The sequence below is a fragment of the Solea senegalensis genome, linkage group LG9 (genome assembly GCF_019176455.1).
Source record: "Solea senegalensis isolate Sse05_10M linkage group LG9, IFAPA_SoseM_1, whole genome shotgun sequence".
NCBI classification, from domain to species: Eukaryota; Metazoa; Chordata; class Actinopteri; order Pleuronectiformes; family Soleidae; genus Solea; species Solea senegalensis.
Genome location: NC_058029.1, coordinates 478,648 through 495,901, shown reverse-complemented (window position 1 = coordinate 495,901; position 17,254 = coordinate 478,648). Strand labels below are relative to the sequence as shown.

Below are 17,254 nucleotides of genomic sequence, written 5' to 3'. Positions count from 1 at the left end.
AGAGAATAGAGACAGGGATGATACGGTAAAAGCAGCGGAAATCATTGCATTGAATAGTTTTTTGAAGTAGAAAAATCTTGCATCCTTTTCAAAAAGTATTGACAAAATGAACAGTTACAATTAATGCCAGGCAAAGATTAGAGTGAAACTTTTGTACAATATCAGTTTTTTATCCACATGGAAAGAACTTCTTTTTTAGCCCTAAAATACTTGCCACCTTTTGCATTTTTGTGAAATAACAACGTCACAATCTCTCATCATAGTCGTTTTCTTGTGTTTGTACTTCGTACACAGCATGCTAGCTCACAGGCTCCACATTCCAGCGTCACAGCACCACATACAGGCCTGGCATATATACTACATATAGACATTTTAAGCCGTTATAGCGTTTTTACAGTAGCGCTGAAACATTTTGTATGAATATCTAATTTTAACGATTGTGATATGATTCATGATAGGAGAGGGAATGGTTATTTTTATATAATTATTCTCATTTTCATTTGAATAACATCCAGTATTTGTAATTTCACAAACATTTTGGCTTTAAGAAATGTTGCACCTCCTGCCATTTGAACTTTGCAGTTGGCTGTGTTACGATTTTGATGAAATTTCAATGTTCGATTTCAAAATGTTCAGCTCTAGTTTATGGAAAACACCTTTTAGAAACGACAAAGAAGAAGATTGTGTAGGCAAAGTTCTGTTTCCGTGTGTGAAAGGCTTTACAGAAGATTCACTCTTCACCGCATTTGTCTTTGAATTCATAATCCATAAATCACAGACATGTTGGAATATGACCATTTATTTCCTTATCAATGTTACAGCTATACACAAAACTGTGTGTTAAAAAAGTATGACTTGTTATTTATGACTTCAGAAAGAGCTTTAAATATCTTCTATCTGGAGCCTCGGGTCATAATTATTCAAATGTGGTGATGAAAAAGTGAAGATGGCGCTGAGAAAACTGACAAAATGGCCACTCAAACAATCAACTGGTGACTTAGAAATTGCTTCAACTTTTTACTTTTATGATCATTTTAATGACGACATGTGACTTTGTTACGGGACAATTTGTGCGTGATGTTGTGATCTCATTGTGAGAGGATTTGGTGTTTTCTCAGCTCCACGTTCTCACCCACCCAAAGCATGTTGGACGCCGCAGGGAGGCGTGACACCTCTCCCACTCTCCTCTGAATAATTCTGCCCCCAACCATACGTCGGGGAGGGGGGGTTGGTTGGCGGTTGGTGTGCCTGAGACACATTGAAAGTCAAATATGTTGCTTATTAATGGGGCCGACTTTGGCGAATGCTACCTGGAGAGATGCTGGAGGCGGGGACTCAGAGAGAGAGAGCAGGCGAGCGAGCGAGAGCGAGCAAGGGACGCCTGCAGTAGAGTAGTGCACTTTCTCTCTCTCTCTCTCTCTCTGTCTTCTGGGCAAAAAGTGGAAAAAAAAACAGCTGAGGATGCACATTTTTCACTGCGAAACTGGCACAGTTAATGTGGACACACACACACACACACACACACACACACACACACGTTCGACATTCATGACTTGATTGCATTGACTTACATTCATGACTTCCTGGAGACTTACTCTAATCTTAACCACAATTATTACTGGCCTAATCCTAACCCTGACCCTAACCTTAAAACATATCTTCAAAAGACAAGTCCCCATAATGTGACTGTGGAAACAGGTTTAGGTCCCCACAACATTAGTAATACCTGGACACACGCACACATACACGCTTGTTTTGCATTCTTTGTGTGGACACTCATAGACATACTTCCCTACTTAACCATCACAACTAAATGCCTTAAACTGACCTTGACCCTGACCTTTAACCTCCCCCCTGACCTAAACCCATTTCCCAAGTTTCCCCAAAGACATAGTTGAGTACTTCAAGTGTTTCTAAAACAGCCTCCTTGAACATATTAATTCATCTCTGCCAAAAACACAAGAGAAAATATGTCAATAATGAGCTTTTTTCCTGCAGCAGTGGGAACTTCTTTGACGTCTTGGATTTCAATTAAAAAAAACCTCCACACACACACACACACACACACACACACACTGAATGTCAGTCAAAACAACGGCTGATGTTTGGGTGGAAGTGCCATCATTAAAACAGTGCCAGTTATTTTCATTAGCTACCATCTGCTTCATTATATCCCTGCTTATTCAAATATCATGGACTCACTGCACTGAGCCTGTTTCACCAGTCAGAGGACGACGACTGCTTTAAAACACCACACACACACACACACACACACACGCACACGCACACGCGCATCTCTGGGTGTGTGTGTCATGGAGAGCGAGCCTCGCCGCACCACGCCACTAAACTTGGCCGTCATTTCCTCAAGATTCCGTACAGATTGCAGCGGCTAATTATGATCTAATAAGTGGCAGACTGTCTGTTCCAATATTATTACAGGAAGAGTCGGTTAAATGAATAGGCCATCATCTGCCCTGTGTATCAGTCATGTTGTTTTAATGATCATAATTCCACCATTAAATCTTAATAACATGTCAAGATCACAGGGGGGACATGTCAATTCTTGTCGTCAATGCGAATTAAGTCAAAGGACTGCATGAGTTGAGCCTGTTAGCAGCCTGATTTCGTTAGCCGCGCACACACACACACACACGCAGCTGAACAGACACACAACTGTCTCTGAGCCAATCTGATATTCAAGAAATGAATTTGTAATCCCTGATTGATGTGTTGATGCTGAAACAGGAAGTGAGCCGAGGTAAATGTTTTCTCGCTTTGGTATTCCTGAGAAGCAGATTCTGCTCACTGTGGTTTAGTCATGATGAGGTTGTTTTTGTTTTATTTTCAGATTAAAAAACAAATAAATCAATAAAAGTAGCTGCCAAAAACCTCCTTACGAGGTCCATCAGTTGCGATCACATCACAGTTCACAGAATCCTCATGAGCCTTTTTTCTAACAGCAAACTCGCAGAAGCCTGCTGCTGCTGAGTCGATGTTTGGTAGTTTTTTGCATGTGTTTTTGCTGTATACAAAAGGCTCAGCTGATAAAACCTGCACCACATTAAGACTGTGGTTGACCCTTTATCTCGCTGCTGTGAGACGAGAACAGTATGGGTTGTCCATGTTGAAGCGAGGTTTGGAGGTAAAAAGGAACTTCTCCCACAGTTGATAAAGTGAAAGCCAACATTAATTATGCTAACGATCCACTAGCTTCCACACTTTACATTCAGTGTTGTGTCTCCATGTCCAGGCTGTCAAACTCAAATGATCTGGGGGCCACTGAGTGTGTAGTTTGATCAGTATGGGGCAGGTCATGTGACAAAAAGGTCAAAGAAAAAGAAAACAGGTTAAAGAAGAGCTAATACTTTTCTGTGTATGTCCAGCCTCAAAAATGAATTATATTGTCAGTGAGTTTGATGTTTTGATTCTCTCTCTCTCTTATTATCATTAGCAGTAGTATAATTGCCATTATTATTATGCTGAAATTAAAGTTGATATCGGTGTGTAACTTTTTTTGCTGCTGTTTGTATAAATGACATCATAGTTCTAATCTTGTAGTACTCGAGACCGGTATTGGTCTCGAGTACTACAAGATTAGAACTATGATGTCTCGGAATCGACTGCATTTTTACTCTTGTCTCGGTCTCGGACAAAGCGGACTCGGGATTTTATTTCAAGACTGGTCAAGACCACAACTGTGGATTATCTTTTTGGATTAACTTGTTAATATCATTACTGTGATTTTGCATAAATCGTATTGCTTCGGGTACAACCAATAACTTAATGACTCATTTATCATTTGAAATCTTTGTCACCGTTAATGGCTGTCACCCCTCCCGCCCCCTTTCACACAGCCCTCACAAAGGTGCATGTGAGTGACAGGAGAAGAGGCCGTGACAAGATGTCAGCCAACTCATCTAGAACAAAATTTGGTTACCTGAACCACAAAGACTTTTTGTGCATAAATACCTCCAAAAGAAAACACAGCGCAACGTGTAAATTCTGCAAAGCGACACTTACGGAGACGGCTGGGACCACGTCCAACTTTTAGTGCCTCGGTCTTGGTCTTGTCTCAGTCTCGACCCCTCAAAGTCTTAGTCTTGTCTTGGTCTCGATACACTGTGGTCTTGGTCTCGACTTGGTCTCGGTTTAGGTGGTCTTGACTACAACACTACATAGTTCTATAAACATGTCTTCACTGATTCAGAACTTATAACCTGACACAACTGTTATACATCTACCTCTCTCTTGTCTTTTCTCTCCCCCCTTCCTCTCCTCCGTCCCCCATTTTTCCTTTCGCCACAACCTGTCTAGGCAGATGGCTGCCTTGTGTTTGCCGTTGTGTTTCTCTTCTCTGTCGTAAAGGTTTCTCCCTTACTACATGTACAGAACTTTGAGATAATGTATGTTGTGATTTGTGATTAAAATTGAATAGCATTGAACAGAGGACGGTTATTTGGGTCATCTGTTGGAGTCTCAATTACAGCATGTTCAATTCTGAAAGGCCTCCACAGACCACGTGTACAGGCACTCTTTGGACGGACTTGTACAGTCCTTCTATGAGGTACAAGTCTCCTAACAAGGTTCTGTGTTTGTGAGCTGGAGACAGTCGGTGCACACAGCTCCCAGCTAAGAATAGCTGCAGGAGAGGGGAGGAAGGCAGCGACGTGAGGAAAAGTGAGGCGATGCAAGAGTGGGGAGAAAACAAAGAGGAAGTGGGCGACGAGGGAAAAATTCAGGAGAGGAGTGAGAATAAAACAAAGGCTCTGTCATGGGCGCGATGTGGCTCGGGACTGAATGCGACACCAGAACCATCAATCTCAATCAAGTGTCTGCAGAAACATGCTGCATGTTTATGTGTGGACATGTGTCCCGAGGTCATGTGTGCGCGTGAGTGTGTGAATGAGTCTATTGAATGACAGGACGCTGCAGAGTTAATAACAAAAGCAATTTGTGAGGCCGTCGTCGGACAATAACACAATTAATTGCGCGCACACACACGACAGTGTTTGTATTCTGTGCTGAACAGCATGAGCTCACGCAGGAAGTTCACCACTTCATCGTCAGTGTGAATCACATCCACGTCGGAGGATTGAACACTTCACAGTTTATGTGCTGTGTCAGCGTTCAGTACCAGTGTGTGTGAAGGTCAGTGTGGCAGCATCATAGAATCACACGGTATGATGCAATACGCGACACATGGTTCACGATAGCAATAACTCGATACAACGATTCTGTGATAATCAATATATTGCGAGACAATCATAGAGCGATACATCACGATATGTAAAGTAACTTTAAACTGGCATTTGCCCTGGAGGAAGGACGACGTATTGTACGGTTGGTATTTTGACCCCTGTAGAATAGATAGAATGCATATACAGTAAAAATGTGGCCTGGTAGTCTGGGTTCTCCGTGAAGACAAATAGGAAGTGACAATATGTTGAGCAGCCACTTGGGAGCGACACCACTGGTTGCAAAGAAGAATAAGCTTCTGAGGAGTTAATGGTCTTGAACCCCATGTGATTCAAGGTCTTCTTCAGAAGAATATTATGACTATTAAAAATGTAAAATGTTTAAAATATGTTGTCATTTAGAAGAAAATAGATGACAAAGTACATGAGTGGACACCAGGTGTGATTGACTGAATCTGCACACTTCTAAACAGGAATTGAAATTCTAATGAAGACGTCACGACCAGGACTTTCCCTCGTGTTCTTACTCAAACCATCAGTGTTGCCTTAACTTTGGGGCTGCAACAATTATTCTATGAATCCATTATTAATTGAATACTAAATGAATCGTCAACTACTCTGATAATCCATTAATCTTTCTGATTTCTCAGCTTCTAGAATGGGAATATTTTCTGGTTTCTTTGCTCTTTATAAACAAAGAAATTATCACATTTTCTTTATCATTAATATTTTTGGTTTGTGGACAAAAACAAGACATTTGAGAACATCATCATTTCCAGGGTGTGAGAAATACATTTCCAACATTTTCTTACATTTTATGGATCAAACAAAGTACAAACAAATGAGGTTCATGACAACGATCGCGAGTTGCAGGCTGTAGTGCGCCGAGTAGAGCACATATTAAATTATATTATATTCAAATCATTGGCAATTGAGTTCACACAACGCTGATTAAGTCTATCAGCTCCACACGACGCTCTCTCTCTGTGCTTCTCATTATAGCAGGTTTTTTTCATTTTAATATACTGAATATAAAGATAGATAAATAAGGTTTGTACCAATGTCACCACAGCTAGAGCTAAATGTAGTGTTGGACAAGACTAGAACATTACAAATCTGTCTGTCCATCAGCCACCTCAGAGGCCTCGCTGATGAAGTGGACACCTAAAATAGCGCCGGGCTAAGCTAACACTGTTGTTTCACATGCTCTAATGCCACTTGATCAATAGTAATTATCCACCTGTGGACCTGACGAGTCTCCCGTGGGGGATTTGAGTGCACACGCCGCTCACAGCCGCAGTCCCAGGTAACTCTGTAGGAAAAGACCTTTTAATTGCTTTGTTCACTGCGCAGTAATTGAGGACTGGAGCTCGGCTGCCACGAGGAGTGTGACTTCACTTGGCCTCCGTCTAATTAATCCCGTCACACGAGCCTCCTGCCTTTAATTTTCACTTTGCGCGCAGCACCGCGAGGTGCGAATACAACTGGAAATATAGGTTGGTAACTGTATACGGCGTGCTGAGCCAGTTACACACACACACACACACACGCGCGCAGCCATATGGACAGACAGAGATGTGTTTCTGTGTGTGTTTTTTGGTTGTTTTCTTTCCACTCCAGTGTGGAGGAGGAACATGTTGCCACGACATTCGTTGCATCTTTTTTGTCCCTCACTGCTGTGATTTAATCTCGTCCCTCGCTCAACAGTTACGTGGGAAACTCTATCAATATGGTTTCATTAGCATACTGATTAATCAGACAGTTAATTAGACAAATTTCCTATAGGCTGATTATGCTTCCCGGGCTTCTTGGTGTGAAGACGTATAGAGTTCATTAGTAAATTTCATTATCATTATTATTATCAGACGTTTATTTTTCTCTGTGTAGACAGAACAAACACAAAGACAGAAAAGTAAAAGTACACGGATAAAATAATATATTTGAACTGTGTCAAACCACAGGTATACATTAAAGGGACAGTTCACGGTATGTAAAATGTGGTTTCTCTGACACTGACTGAATTTAGCCACACAGTCAGTGTGGCTAAATTCAAGCGTCAGAGAAACCCTATAACATCATATTCACTATAATACCGTAAGAATATTTTCACTGCTTTATCTCACTGTTAGATTGAGAGTTGTTGATCCACTGCTGCCTCCATCACTAAGTTCAAATGTCTTATTTTGTCAGTTCAGTGTTTGACATCCTTTGTTCAGACTGACCTCAGTGACACAAAGTGACCACACGAGGCAGCAGAGGACCCGCTCTGTCCCCGCCAGCTAAAATCACTGATTTTCTCTATGGGCTTTGATGTGGGAGAGTGAGTGCTTTACAAACTTCAGAAAAAGCAGTTGAATTATAAATTATTTTGTAGTCAAAAAAACCCCCCACAAATTTGGTGAGATGTTAAAGGTCCACTGTGCAAGAATTAGAGACATCTACTGGTGAGACTGCAGATTGCAACAACCCTCCATTTCCATAGCAAGAAATTGGTTATTATGTCACTTTAAAAGGCGGATACAAAGCCAAATGAACTATTTTAAATGGATTTAGCTGGAATTTTAAGTCTGATGAGCGCGATAATAGGAGAGATCTTAAAAATGTTTAAAAAACTGTTGATGCTGCAAGAGAAAAAGAAGAGAGAGAAAGAGAGAAGAGGGGGAGGGCTCTTTATTTATTTATTTATTTCTGGCCTTTAAAACAGATGGTTCCTTATGTGCGGAGCGGAAGTGTCTCTTAACTCAGTTGGCTCACTCTCTCTGTGGCTGCCGGCCAATGACAACAACGGGATTGGGAAGTGTGAGCAACAGTGCAGTTTGCTTTTTTTCTTCAGATGCTCCGCGAACAGAAGGAGCAGCAGCAGCAGCAGCAGCAGCAGCAGCAGCAGATACTGTTGCTCGGCCTGGCACAGACCCCTGACGCCCCCCCCGCCCCCGGCAGCCGTCGCACCTCACGGCGGCGCCCGCTCCGACTCTCTGCTGCAAATGAAATGTGTGTTTTACACGAGCAACAGAGGCCAAGAGCACGGGGAGCAGTTCATGTTGTAACACTGATCATTTACGCTTCGTTTGCAGCTTGTAGATTGTGATAAAAAAGGCTTAAGTGTTTCATGTTAGTCCAGCATTTCTTTGTATACTCGTGCGCTACGTTTACATCTGAAGACAGACGTAGGAGTGACATCATCTACAGGTCGACCACGTTCCAGTTGAACGATACATAAATACATAGATAAAACAAGAGCGGCAGCCATCTTGGTCATATCTGAAAACTTCTGACTTCAGCTGCATGAGTTCCTCACACCTCACAGACTCTTTTTAACGGGCACAACTTTAACATTGACAGAGCTTGTAGTTGTTCTGCTCCTCTTCCTCCTTAATCTGTGAGGGGTTCAAGAGCTGAGTCTACTCTCACAGGAACATTTCCCTGCTCTGTTCTGTGCTCTTTCCTGACCTCCTTCTCACCTCCTTTACTGTAATGATAATTTGTTACAGATTTAATTCAGTCCTGTGATTTTGACTGAATCCACACATCATCGTCATCTTCATCAGTTACAGCCACTCACACATGAAAACAGAAGAGCATTTAAAAACATCAAACACTCTGCGACTTCCTCTCCCCCTCCACAAACCTGAGGTGTATATTGTAACAAGTGCATTATTTAGTAGATTTGACAAAGGCTGCCACGGATTCACAGGGAAAGAATTAACACGCCTGCAGTAGAAACCAAAAGAATCCTGGAAAATGATTCATCATCGCAGCCTATTTTCAGTCGTCCTCTTAAGCCTATTTAAAGGGCATTAGGTATTATGAATGTGAGGTGGTCTAAATTTACCCCGCCTCGCATCTATCTTCATCCCACTACTTTAGTACACTTTGTCTTCACTTGCTATTTCAATCATGACTTTTCTTTTCCTTTTTTTCCTCTCCAGGTATTTGTCGCCACGTCATGTTTACGGCGTCACCTGACGACAAACCTGTGACACCAGTGCTTGTCGCCCGCGAGTGACTTTGAGCAAATGAATTATTAATTATGTAGACGCTAAAGAGGAGTCATTCAGGGGAATTAAGGAGGAGAAGTTAGGGGCTCTGCCTCTCGGAGCTGCCGCGGCTACATTAGGGCAAGCTAATGGGCGCTGGGAGGAAGGAGGGTGACGGAGGTGGAGGTTTGGGGGGGAGGGCTTGGGCCCTTTCTTGTGCCTCAAGGTGTCGGGGCCCCCAGGTGACAGATGGTAAGCCTCCTCGCTGGGGTGGCTGTGGCCACACGCGTGATCCACCGCGTCAACAGTGTTAAAAAGAGATTGTGGACAGTGAGGAAACGACAGAGGACGACTATCAGCGCAACACAGCCTCATACTAATGCTTTTAGACCAAAGTCACTCAGAGCTCAGAAAAAGTCCAAATAAAACAAACAAACATCAGCACTTCCTTTGACAAAAACAGTTTTAAAAGTGTCAAAAATACAAAATCATTGTAAATATCTAACGTTTGTCAGATTATAAACCTTACATATTTACAATTATTTTGTCGGCTGTCGACGGAGAAAACATGTGGAACTTGTGGAAGAAGACGGACAGCGACGACTTCTGCTCCATTGAGCTGTCGCTTCAAAACTCATTAGCCAATCAGCGGGCAGCTTCCTAAGGCCCGCCCACAAACAAACATTTGTTTGTGTTGAATGATTAAATCGACATTTTATTTGTTTCTTAAAGTGTTTGAAAATATTGACTCAAATCTAATTCAATACACTGTGGAAAAATGTGAAATCATGGGAGAAAAAAAAAAGGATGTTTTTTTTTCCTCTATATTATACTTTTTAACATATTTTCATTTAGTTTATTTTCATTGAGTTATATAAAAATAAATATTTTAAAATAAAAAACCTGACAACAAAAATGTTCTTCTAAAACTGAGCATCACGGTAGATAAATGACTTATAAATGAAATACAGATTTACCCTATGAGTTCATTTTATTTGTAGGTTTTATTTATTGTTTTCTTTCATAAATAAAAATGAAATTGGAAGAAAACGTATAAAGTGCTTCACAGTACCAAAATAAAATCCCCCGACAGAAAATAGAGAACAAAAAATGGGGAAGTAAAACTTCAAACCTATTCGAGTTAAAAATTTGATTAAATGAGAATAAATGTTTGATAAAAGGAGAATTTTCTTTATTTTTTTTTCTGCAACTTGTGTTGCTTTTGCCGCCGAGATCCCAAAAACAAAAGTATAAAACTATAGTGTGAACTGTCACTTGATTAACACGGAATGACAACCTTCCATACGTGAACATGGAGCTGCAGAGCCACGCGTTAGCAGGTCGTTTGCACCGTGTGCCGGGTGTGAGTCTTTGTGTCATGAGGCTTTGTTAAAACCTCATTTCACTAATGAACAGAGGAGGAGGTTCAAACCCAGGTTGACATGAAGAGTCCACGTCCTTCTACAGATAATGTACCATCGTGTCGTCACAGACATCAGTCATTACTGTAACTCCTAGACTGTTTGTGTAATTTAGAAAATTATTAATGGTGATCTGTCTAGGGTGTGATTTTACAATTTTACAAAATAATAAATAAAAAATATTAACCCTAAACTCTAACTGAAAATTATGAATTATTAAGATTCAAACTCAACCTGGTGGACAACTGAGCAGCTCAGCCGACAACACTACATACGCCTAATTTTGGATTATCTGGTTGTTCTACTGGATTAGCAATAAGATAATCGATACGTCAGGGCAAATATCAAATGAAGTCGCTTCAATGTAAAACAGCCTCTGCCAGCTTCACTCACCGGGCGTCACTACTTCATGTCTCCTCACGGTGGCGCTGCTCAAATGAATGAGGGGTAAACTTGGGGTGGAAGAAAGAGATAATGGTGAAGAAAGCTACGTTAAGAGATGCTCAATCTACGTTCAATACATAGACCCTCTGACCTGTCCCTATGTTGTGATTATCTGGCAATATATTGATTATCACAGAATTGTTGTATGATGGTATTGGTATTGAGGTGTATCGTGAGGAACCCTGTGATTCCCACCTCTACATTGCCCAGCATAGATTAAAACGTTTTCATATTCTATATATTCTATATATTATATTATATTCTATATATACACACATATATACATATATGTGTGTATATTGTACTGCAGAATAAGTAGCACATCACTGCTCATGTAGAACACAATCATGTCGACACAGCAAGGATGTTATTAAGATTACGTTTGAAACTAAAGACTTGATAAATCCACGTTTAAAACAAACATCATCATTTCCTCCAACCACCGATCAGGCCATGTGAGGGCACTTAGCCCCGTCTAATGTTCCTGTGATCGGATTAGCCCATTCCCACAGTCTAGTCTGAAAAACTACTCCCGAGCCGCAGCAGCAACCGGAGCAACATCTCAATATCCAATTTCACAGCTTTGTGAACCTGGATCATGGAGGCTATTTATTACTGTCACAGGACGGTGAAGTTGTGTTTCACCTGCTCTGGAGCTGCGGAAAAGATCAACAAGACTGTAAAAAAAGTGGAATGGGTGAGGAACCAGTGTTGTTGCCTAAAACGTCCTTAAAAAATAACAAATAGAAAATCTGATGCTACACTGGTGAGTCACATTTTCCACTTGTTCTAATCAATAATTGTACGCATAAAGACGTCTGTGAAACAGAAAATACTTTTAAACCTCAAGAGTTCCTTTAAAAAACGTACTAATTTGTTCCTAGAAGCAGAAAATGTCACCTTCCCAAAAACTGCTGTAAAAACATCATATGTTAATATGTTGTTTCCACTTTACATGAGTCAGTCTTTTAAAACTACTTCAGCCTGAAATATACATATCAAATTTTAATAATATTTTTGAAATTTTAACCCTTAAATCTAAAAATAAAGGTAACATTTTAGAAATTAAATGTAAATAAGTAAGTATGCCTAAGTGTACAGTAACTGTAACATTAAAAGTGTTTGGTTTTTAAAGCATTATAAATCATTTAAATGCAAGGGCCTTGCTTACAGGAGGCCACCAGAAACGAAGCAGAGTCGGCCACTTTGTGACAATAGGCAGCCTCATCACTACAAAAGAGAATTATAAACAAGGCCGGTAAAAGAGCAGTGATGTACGGCTGTGTTCCCCAAACCTTTTATATATGCAAAACTTCTTTTAAACTACATAAATCATGACATGAGCAAATTTGTACTTCAAATAAAGTCACACAGAAACAACATAAGACTAACTTTAGCAAAAGTTAATGAAAGTAAACTCAAGAAATCTTAAAAGAGGAATAAAAACTTACCAACATAAGACAAAGTACCACCGTACATAGTTGTCTAATGTCAGCATTCGTCATATGCAGAGCAATATTCCTGTTAAATTTATACAAAAATACCATAATAACCCTCCATGTCATTCATACTTTCTTTCTTCTGTAATTGACATAAAAACAAAAAAGGAAAATTTGGACTCGAGACTAGCCGTTTTTTTTTGTTTAAAGGAAACTTCAGCAGAAAAATGGGGATGTTTTGGGCCAAGATTTCACAGTGATTACAGACAGACAGACGGACAGACAGAAGCTCCCTCTGATAATAAAAGCATTTATAAGTCTGTGTTTAAGCAGCACCGGCGGCTGTAATAGGTGCATCCATTATAGGAGGTTTTATAATATCCCTGTTTCTTCCTCTTCGGGCCGTTGTTGTTCCTCTGAATTACTCCTGAATGATTTATGCTCACTGGTGCGGCCACTGATAGACCCTGGCAACACAGATAGAAACACACTCAGGGCTTTTTGGTGAGTAAACACGGCGTATTAAAAGCCAACTTCAAACAGCCAAACACATTTGCGGTGAAAGAGAGAGAGAGGGAGGGAGAAAGAGGGGTGGTCGTCAAACACGGCGGTGTCACAGCCAATCACACGGGGACGAGGTGTGTGTGTGTGTTGGGGGGGTAGAGAGAGCTCCACAGGCAACACAAGCCATTTAACCTGAGCAAACACAGCGTGTCGCGAAGGCCGAGGACGACTTAAGAGCCTGAGCAAACAGCGGTGAAGCCATCGAGCCATCGGGCACGAATCAAGGCGGCGCGGGCTGAGGACGAGTCACTGTGGTAATGGCTTTGTGATGACTCAAGATGGAGCGGCCATCTGTTTGTTACAGCGGGGGGAGGAGCACGACTCGCAGTTCAGATACACAGAATATTAGCAAGGGAGGAGGAGATGGGGGAGGTGGAGGCCTTGGCCGGTGGAACAGGATGTAAAGCATATGTCCATAAATGGTAAATATGTTGATGGCTGAGGCCCTGCTTCCCTGAACTGAGGCCAGATAACAGGATTTGCATGGTGATTTTCAGCCTCAATGACACAACGCCGTAAAAAAAAGTAAATCCTACTCATGACCTTAAAACTCCCCACACACACGAGCGCGCGCGCGCACGCATGCACACACACACACACACACAGCTATTGTTTGCAGGACTCTGCAGTGACTTCCATTCACCTGGACAGTTTAAACAAAGCCTTATCCCTAACTTTAACTATAACCAGTAAATGCCTCACCCTAACCACAACTCAAATCTTAGTCCTAAACTTCAGAACCTTAGCCCTGGTCTCCATGACGACTACACTGGTCCTGACAAGGTACACACTCGTGTACACACACACACACAGACAGACAGACAGACAGACAGGAGTGAAGTGCTGACCACATATTAAAAGCACAGGCACATTTGCATGTCATTTCACTGATGTGAGTTTGAATAAACCACAGCCATTTGTGTGAGGTCAGTAACCGTGAAGATCATCTGAACAGCAAAAGTCAAACCACAGGCGGCAACAACAGGTTCTTACCTGAAATCATTAAAGCTCCACCTTTACTCAACTGCTAACAAGAGAGAAACAAAGACATTCTCTATGAATAAAATGTGTATAGATCAAGAAAATAATGAATCGAAAATGATCATTTTAGGGACATTTGGCTGTGCCTCCTACCATTTGAAAATTGCAGTAGGCCGTATTGTGATTTTGATTAAATTAAGATTAATTGTTCATCCTTCTCGTCCTTTCCTTATCTTAAAAATCACACCATAGTCGAAAAAGAGTGTTAAAATCCAGCCATGGATTATGTTTGTTCTGCTCTTAAGTGTAGCACGAGCTGCACAGTCACAGAGTAATTTATAATCTGAATTTCTCCTCCAGACAGTTTATTATTACAGGTTATTGCCCATTTAAAAAATGGGGGAAAACCAAATTATGGGTGTCATTCATCATATTAAAAAGCTTTACTTGTTTCCCTCGTTGTTGTTTTTTTGTATATGTGGGATTAGATGTTGTTAAATATCCTCAGGGAAGCAATCAGGTGTTTAAAGTTAACGCCAATTCACTGCACTACAGGCAATCAATAAAGAGAAAAATCTAAGAGTGGGGAGTGTAATGGGCTTGGCTTCTAACCTGCTCTGACAAATTAAGGCAAGTGGTGTTTTTTCATTACTTACACATCCGTTTTCATTTTTTCCCATCAGTGTGGAACCAATTAAACAATGCTCCCTTAAATTAGTCATTGATTTTTAGCAATAGTGACACTTTACAGAAGGAAATAATAACTTTAAGGCAGTGTTGCCGTGTTGTTGTTTTTTTTCATTACTGCCAGAAACAGAAACAAAAAAAAAGGACAGAAACAATTCACCTAGGTAAAAAAAGGGAGTGTTTTAAATTAGCCATTGATTTTTCCTCAGGTGTCACTTTGGTTAAATACTTTAAAGGTTGTTAGTCTCTTCCTACAGCTGGAAACTGACAAGAGTCCACAATCTATTAGCATTTAGACTCGTCAACACCTTTTTCACTTTCAAAATGTACATTTATAAACTAAAAATCACGATAAAAATTTGCACTTTTCTGACACACAAAGACAAAAGGAGGAAACAACGAGAACAATACAAGAGGGGCTGTTACTTTTTTCAAAAAAATCAAGCTCAAACTCATATCATACTTTACTTTGGAAGTACAGAGAAATGATTCCAGAGCCGATGGGATGTGATAAAGATAAACATCACTAACCTGAATGCGTGAAGGCGACCAGGACGGATGATGTGGATAGACGACAGCGGAGGACAGCGCAGGACAGTGGACAGACGACAGCAGACGACAGTGGACGGATGAGGCCCGATTTTCCAAATGTGTGCTTCTGTACACAAATGTACAGAAGAATTACTCACTCAAGTCCTTAATAAACTGTACATCCATGTAAATATACTTCAATAAAGTCACTTCTCTACAGTGTCCACTTTACATTAACTCAACAAAAGTATAACAATAATAAGACATCTCACAGTATATTACAACACGAAGGCTGAAGTTGGCAACCTAGAGGAAATCAAATTAAGGGAAACTTAACTTACATGTTGATGTAAGTTAAGTTTCCCATAATTTTCCCCTTGATTTAGTTCTTTTTGACAGCTTTAACATGCATTGGGCTAAAATTTAAAACCATGCTCTATTTTTAGACACAATATGACATTTATAAATATTTTCTATGTATATATGCAATACAGGGAGAGTTTGCTGTATTTTGCACACAGACAGCATCACAGAGAATTCAGAGATTCTCTGAAATAATGTTGTCTATGTTTGCAAAATACAGCAAAATCCCCCTTAACTTGATTTTCAAAAATTGAAAAAAAAGTTTTTCACAAGGTTAGTGGTCTTTAACAGGTTTGTTTTCAAGTCATTTAAATGTGTGCAAAATACAGCAAAATCTCCCTGTATCACATATTCTAACAATCAAATAAAAGACTTATCAATGTCATAGTGTGTCTAAACATACAGTATGATTTTTAACACAAGTTACGTCGTTGTAATTTAAGTTACCCTTAAGTTTTCCACTTTAACTGACAGCCCCTTTAGCTCACTTAACATTAATAACTAACACGTTAAAGCTGTTAACATGCTAGCTGGAGCTTCTGCTACAGACATGACGGTTTACTAAATTAACTATGAAAAAAATAAATATTAATGACACAAACACAATTATTACGTATTAATAAATGAATGTGAACTCGTTAACGTCAACACAAGACTCCCAACGTCGTTGTCTACGTGCCTCACTTGCTAACTAGCGTAACCTTGGTTGTTTTGCGTAGTTAGCATGCTAACACTAGCAGCCAGAACTCACCTGGATGTCAGTTGTTCAGAATTTTAAGCCGTAAATTAAAACGTTCCTCGTGAAGTCTCAGCTCCTCAGTAGTCTCTTGTTTGACAATGTTTGATTTCTGGGTCAATTAATCATTTATTTATTTCATCAAGCTCAAGGCTAACTTTTTTTTCTCCACACAAACTGGCAGTGAGTCAGAGGGGAAACAAAGATAGTTTCTACAGTGAGATGACCACACCTGGCACAAGTCTGGGCACAAGTGTGGGTGGGAAACTAAGATTGTCTCTAGAGTAAGGTGACCATACGTACCTGGCACCATTTTAGGGGTAAAACTACAACCTGTTGACCCTGAGTAAAGACACATCACAGAAAGAATAACTGCCTGGGACTAAATGTATGTTTTTACTAATGTTCAGATTAGTAAAAATCCATCATGATTGTCATTGTGTCTTCAGTCTTCCATGTTTCTTTTTTGTGAAAACAGTTAAAATGTGAAAATCCTCTCATGTGTGTCAGAGATAAAAACAACTTTGTTTTTTTTCAGGAATATTTTATTACAGAATTTCTGCTATTGCCAATCCCACACCCGGACACCACAAGGCCCTCGAGAACCAAACTCAAACGGACGAGACAGTTTTTTTAAAAAAATGTTCAAACTGAACAATAACAATAAAAATAATTAAAAAAAACAAACAAAAAAAGGCAAATGAAATGAAGAAAATGAAGAAGTTCAGAGTAGCGAGTCAGACCTGCCGCCTTTCTTTCTTTTTTTTCTAAATCTCCAGACTAGAAAACACAAAATGAGGATTTACCTGATTATACAATGGAACACTATTTTTTTTGTGTGTTGTTTTGTTAAAACAAGAATGTTTGTCATCACATTATAAAACTCTAGATATTTTATGATACAGTTATTTTTTTC

General features: G+C 40.1%; 1 long non-coding RNA gene across 1 annotated transcript in view; it reads right to left on the bottom strand.

The window, feature by feature from the left end:
* Positions 1–16,440, bottom strand: part of LOC122774325 — a 39,040-nt gene extending 22,600 nt beyond the window's left edge. Inside the window, exons 1-2 of the long non-coding RNA XR_006360984.1 lie at positions 16,354–16,440; positions 15,240–15,366 (exon numbers count right to left, since the gene is read on the bottom strand). This is a non-coding gene — a long non-coding RNA (uncharacterized LOC122774325). The remainder of the gene's footprint in view (positions 1–15,239; positions 15,367–16,353) is intronic.
* Positions 16,441–17,254: the final 814 nt, after the last annotated feature.